The sequence below is a fragment of the Bos taurus genome, chromosome 13, assembly GCF_002263795.3.
Source record: "Bos taurus isolate L1 Dominette 01449 registration number 42190680 breed Hereford chromosome 13, ARS-UCD2.0, whole genome shotgun sequence".
NCBI classification, from domain to species: domain Eukaryota; kingdom Metazoa; phylum Chordata; class Mammalia; order Artiodactyla; family Bovidae; genus Bos; species Bos taurus.
The window spans coordinates 27,227,627-27,234,447 of NC_037340.1; positions in this window are offsets into that span (position 1 = coordinate 27,227,627).

Genomic DNA, 6,821 nt, shown 5'->3' on the forward strand with positions numbered 1-6,821 from the left:
TCTTCTAATATTTTTAAAGTTACTCATGCTTTCAGTTCATTTAAGCTAGAAAACCTAGAGGTATAAATCTTTTATCTCTAATCCCCCAAGATACCCAACCCCAATAAAATAATAACTTTGGACTTCTGTTTCCTGAGGCTTTTTACAGATTTGCACTGGCAGTTGCCTCTGTTGAGTTCATTCCTTGGGCACTATTTTATTTTAGGGAGCACAATCATAGCCCTGTTTGTTCTGCAGCAGAGATTTGACAGTCTGTGGACTACGTCTGCTATTTATTTGTAACACAGTAAGATGTATTGTCAGCCTCTGGGTGCAAGTTATCAGGTTAGTGCCAGAGCTTATATGCTTGCCTGTGCTGGGAATAAGATGGGGGAAAAAATCAGAGTTTTGAATGCTTTTGCTTAGTATTTCTAGTTAGTCCACAAATGAATCAGATTTTTATTATTTAATGTTTTAAGAGGAAAGCTCCTGTTTTTCCACAGACTTCAGTGTTCATCATGCCATTCAATCTGTGGTAAATGTCCTTTTACTCTTGAGGAAGCAGTTACTGGATTGAGTCTACAAGTCAGGATGTGCAGAAGATACTATTGATTTTGAATGACCACCCAAGTAGAGTAATTTACATCTCTGGTTATTTGCTGTGTGATGGAATGAGAAACCTCTTGACAAGACAGTGGCATAAATTCTGGTGAGGAATTAGTCATCTCCATGGAAGGTGCTTGTTCAATGTAACATAATCATGTAGTTTTGCTATAATACATAATCATGTAGAAGGAGTTTTGTTTAAGTGAGACTTGTAAGGCTTCCCAGAATTCTTGTGTGAATTATCATGTCATACTCTCTTGATTTCTTTTTCTTTCTCTTTCCTTTTCTTTTTAAGCTTATACATTTCTATATCCATTTAACCTTTTTTATTTTCATCTTTCTTATCCCCCTTTTTCTATGTTTATTTTCTACTCTTGGCTTTGTTTGGATTTATCCTTTTTTAATACATTTATTTTCTTTCTCATTTTTGGCTGCAGCACGTGACTTGAGGGAGCTTAGTTCCCAAACCAGGGATCAAACCTCCTTCCTCTGCAGTGAAACCTCTGAGTCCCAACCACTAGACTACCAGGGAGTTCCCTGTCATTTTTTTCTGATTCTATATTTTACTATTTACTAATATATTTACTAATATATCTTATTATTATTTGTAAGATATCATTTCTTTTAAATTCTTTTGATCACTGCCATTGAAACTATAAGATGAGTACTTTATAATGCATAAAACCAATCAGAATCTTTATTCCCCCTTGAACCTTAAGATATGTTCATTCCAGCCACCTTCTCCTTTCTACTCTAAATAACAATAATGTTATTCAGACTTAAAATATATGGCAATCTTTTTAGGCCCAATCAACTAAATATTGTCAAAATTTATTTGTATAGTCAACATTTGTTTACTATTTATTTTAAATAATTTAATTTACTCACAATTCCTTCTATTAGCAGAATCCAAGAGTTCCCTTTGGGGGTCATTTTGTGATTATCCCTTTCAGATTCTCTTAGGGGATGTGGGAGATTTTTGAAGTTTTCAAAGTGCCTCAAGTAAGTTGCACACTTTTTCCCTGCTGTGTTTTGACAGTTAAGAAAGAAACATTGGATAAATATTTATAAAGGACAATATTTCCTTTACTACAAGAGAGGTTATATAACAGTGGGTGAAGGTGATGTTCTTGGTGGAGTTGAACAGAAGACAGCTTTCTGTGGGCAACTTGCTCCCAAGAAGTAAGAGATATTAATATTAACTCTGTAAAGCTGTTTCCCTTGAATTTGCCTGAATTTTCTTGATTAAAGTGAAAGAAGGCAGTCTAGAGTTACACTAATTTAGATCTCGTTGGAGAATACTAGAATGAATGAATGATACATCACAAGTGAGCAAATAGTCATTCCCATTAATAATAATAAACTTTCAGTTTCTTTTTGCTTTAATTTCTTTTTAGTTTTGAATGATTGTGTTTTGAGACTGCAACTCTATATGATAGTTATTTTTATCTTAGAATGTGGAAGAAGCTTTATCACCATCTTTTGTCTTTTATTACTGCTGTTGAGAAGTAGGTTATTAGTTTTTTTAGTTCACTGTTAAGTAAACTGTACTTTTCCTCTGGATACTTTAAAAATTTTCCTTTTGTCTTTCATGGTTTGTACTTAGATATAAAATATTCTGAAAGTGTACTTTCTTCTATTTATCCTGCTCTTAGTATTTTGGACATTTTAATGGAGAATACCTGTCTTAAATTCTGGATAGGTTTCAGCCATTATCCATTCAGATATCACTTATTCCTCATTCATCACCACAAAGCTCCATTTTCCTTTAGTGTTCCTTTATGTTTTCTACCTCCTTTTCAATTATATGTTACATTTGATGCCATTTTTTCTAGTTTTTAACTTCTTGTTTATTAAGCCTCTCTTCAACTGTATCTAATTAGTTAATTAATGAATTGTTGGTGGTTTTTCTCTAAGTCATGTCCAACTCTTGCCACCCCATGGACTGTATGTAGCCCAACAAGGTCCTCTGTCCATGGAATTTTCCAGGCAAGAATACTGGAGTGGGTTGCCATTTCATTCTCCAGGGGATCTTCCCAACCCAGGAATCGAACCTGGTTCTCCTGCATTGCAGGCAGATTCTTTAACAACTGAGCTAGAGGGAAGTCCTTAATTAACAAATTATTGGGTTTTAAATTTCACTGTGTATATATATACGTATATACATATACACATTATAAAATGTGCATTATATATTGCACATACATATGTTGAATGTGTGTATACATATATAATTTCTAGGTATTCTATTTGTTTCGATATTTCTAGTAATTTTTATACTTTGATAACTTTTTTCATGACCCTTCAGGTTAGCAGAGCCCAGTGGAACAACTTCACTTTCACTTTTCACTTTCATGCATTGGAGAAGGAAATGGCAACCCCCTCCAGTGTTCTTGCGTGGAGAATCCCAGGCACGGGGGAGCCTGGTGGGCTCCCGTCTATGGGGTCGCACAGAGTCGGACATGACTGAAGTGACTTAGCAGTAGCAGTGGAGATATCACATCTCCATTCCACCTGACATTGGCTGGATGAACTCAACTAAGGCAGTATGTAGTATGTACTTTTTTCTGACTGGAGATTTTTCTTCATGTAGAGGTCTCCATAGGATCATTTGACTTCCTCAGAGCATTATGTCTGAGTTCCAAGAAAGAGTATGACAAAAAAAAGAAATTGGAAATTCCCAGTTGCCTCAAGTCTGGCCCAGAAACTGGCACACCATCACCTCCGCTAGTATTGTATTCGTCAAGCCAGCAGAGCCCAGATTTTAGGAGCGGATGTTGACACCACCTCTCAAGGAGACAAAAGTAAAGAACTGGGACATGAGTCACACTTCTATGGGTGTGCTGACATCACATGACGTGTATCAGTATCACATGACATGACAGTATTTATTCAAGACTGAAAATCAGAGAAATACAGAATAAAGTAGTATCTTTTAGATGTGTAAAATGCGCAATTTAAAATTGCTAAAAACAGCACTGTTTGTTTGGCATAATGGCCCTAGGGGGTCACTCTGGGCTAGGTATATAAAGATGGATGCACTTGATTTGACGTAGCTTCGCCTTTGCCAGAGCGCCCACCCCTCCCTGCTTTTGTCTTTATCTGATACAGTCTACTGTTCTTAAATGGAACAGGTGTTTATATGCTTGTCATAAAAATATACTACCTTCATTTTATCAAGAATATTACAGCATCCCTAGGAACTCAGTGAATGTTTCTGATTCATTTTTGAGAAACAGCACAGGTGGTACAATGTGACCTTTCAAGGAGATCCATTGTTGAATGAATGGAAAAATACCAATAAAGGCAATCTGACAGTAAAGTTCACTTTGTTTGTCATTAAATACTCACATCTTCTGTAGACTTGCCACTAAATCTGTTTGATATTCAAGAGTGCTATTAAAAATTTTAGAGCTATAATTTCTCCCAGGCAGCCATTTTGAGGTCTTAAGAATGAATGGCTTTATGTCCAGAAAATGTTTTATAATTCAATTCTACTCTATCTTCTCTTACAATAGGATCTCTTGAGTTGGGAGTTCAAGTGCTAAATTTCATCTCAGGCTTCATGTTTTTACTGGATTTAAAGATGGCTTTGCAGTCTTCCTGCTGACACGGCTTGAGAGACAAAATTATAAAAAGTCAGTCCCTTGGTTGGTTACATGATCAGGGAAAGTAAAACAGGGTTTTGGTGCAATTTTAAGCTGAGTATCCTAAAAAGAACTCTCTAGAAATGACTTATAAATAGTCTCCAACAGAGCTCCAGTCAAATGATAACAAAAATTTTTTAAGTCTGCAATGTGTGCAAGTGAATCCCAATTTGGCTTTGAATTAGGTTTTCCCTTTTATTTGATTCATTTTGAAAGTCCACATAGTGTCATCATTGTTTCTTTCAGAAGTAGCGAATATATCTAAACTTGGACATATGGAATTATAGTGCTTCTGGTGGATGAATTAATCCCCCCAAAAGCTTGAAAACTTGAAAGCCAAACTTTTGGCATATTTTCAGCTAGACTCTGAGGCATCAGACTAAGTGGATCTGAATTCAAATGCAAAGATATAAATCTAATAGAGAAGGCTATTTATGCATATAATAAATTATTGGTGAACAGTGCATGACATGCAGTCTGAATCGTCCATTGAAAAATCCACATTCAGGTATTCAGGATGAAGTACTGTGACTAGTTATGTATTCACCGCCTAAGCATTGTGGGAAAAAAACACATATTTTCCATATGTGGATCTAACCAGGCAGAAACTTATTTTACAGACACCCTGACAGATGAGTATAGTTCCCCCAAGCACAATGATGCCCCTGTTCAAGCACTGTTTGTGAGCTGTATTTAGCCCTTCCACTCCAGTCCTCTTCCCCAGTTCTTCGCTAATCTAATATCTCAAACTGATTATATTCAAGATAAGGCTATTCTCCTCCATTTCTCAACCTCTCACTCAGGTTAGAACACTCAGAGATGGGCTCTGAGTCCTCTACTTTCCTCTCCTCTCACCTGTGCAACCCCAATCCTCTGGACTTTGCCTCCTCAGTGTTTTAAAGTCAATCACTCAGTCTTGATTTCTTCTGCAACTGATCCTGTGCAGCCTGTTCTCTTGTGCTGGGACCAATGCAATAGGCTGCTTGCATGCCTCCTGGCATTCAGATTCTCCATGGTTTTTTAACATATCCTTGCCACTGGGGTCAGACTGTTAGTTTTTAAAAATACAAATCTAGCACTTCCCCAATGGTCAGGTGGTTAAGAATCTGCCTGCCGATGCAGGGGACTCAAGTTCAATCCCTGGTCCAGGAGGATCTCACATGCCACGGGGCAACTAAGCCCATGCACCATAAGTACTGAAACCCACATGCTTTATAGAGCCTGAGAGCCACAACTCCTGAGCCCACGTGCTGCAGCTACTGAAGCCCCTGTGCCCTAGAACCTGTGCTCTGCTACAAGACAAGTCATGGCAATGAGAAGCTGGGGAACTGTAACTAAAGAGTAACCCCCACTTGCTACAATTAGAGAAACCCTTACACAACAATGAAGACCCAGCAGAGCCAAAATAAATAAATAAATGTTTTAAATAAATAAAAATACAAATCTAATTGTGTCACACATTCATTTATAAAGGCTTTGGAATTTCCTATTGCCTACTACAGATTAAAATCCAAACTGTGTGGGCTAACTCCACACCTTTCTGTTGCACTTCCTACCACCTTCATCCACGCACATTCCAGGTGGATTCTCTGCAGTTGTGGTTTGGCTTAGGTTTCCCCTCTGCTTGCATTCTATCTCAGCTCTTCCCTGACACTGTCCTATTCATCTTTCAAACTCAAACTTCAATATCAGCTCTTTTCAAAATCTGTGAAGGCAAAGCCTTTCCATTTTTATCTTTTTTTCTTTTAATACCCTCAATATTATATTTTCATATAGATGAATATTACCTAGTACTACTGAGCATGTCCTACTTAATGACCACAGTGTCTTAGTCTGTTTGGGCTGCTGTAACAAAACACCATTGACTTGGTGGCTTAAACAACAGACATTTATTTCTCATGGTTCTGGAGACTGAGACGTCTAGGATGAAGGGAGGTTTATCCTGAGATGTCTTCTCTTGGCTTGTAAGTGATCACCATTGCATCATGTGCTCACATGACCTCCCTTTTGTGTTCTTGGAGAGAGAGCCCTTTCTTATAAGGGCACTATTCCCACCAGGAAGGCTCCACCCTCGTGACCTAATTATCCCAATGACCTCCCAAATGCTCCATCAGTAAATACCATAACGTGTGGGATTAGGGTATCAACATACAGACATTGTGGGGACATAAACAGTCAATCCCTAGCACTTAGCAATCTTATTCTACAGCTGAAGGAACTGAGGCCCAAGGAGGCCCATATGTGTCACACAGGCAGCAAGTGGCAATTCTGAATCCAGAACCTAAGTCTATTATGATAAATTAGCTCTGCAACTCCTTTGGTACACCTTATCTCCTGCTCATCTTTGTGTTCTGTTTCCCTGGTGGCTCAGATAGTAAGGAATCTGCCTGCAATGAACCTAGGGAGACCTAGGTTCAGTTCCTGGGTTGGGAAAACCCCCTGGAGGAGGGCATGGCAACCCACTCCAGTATTCTTGCCCGGAGAATCCCCAGGGACAGAGGAGCCTGGCAGGTCCACGGGGTCACAAAGAATTGGACACAACTGAGCAACTAAGCACAGCCTACCACATATGTGATAATTACTTGAGGC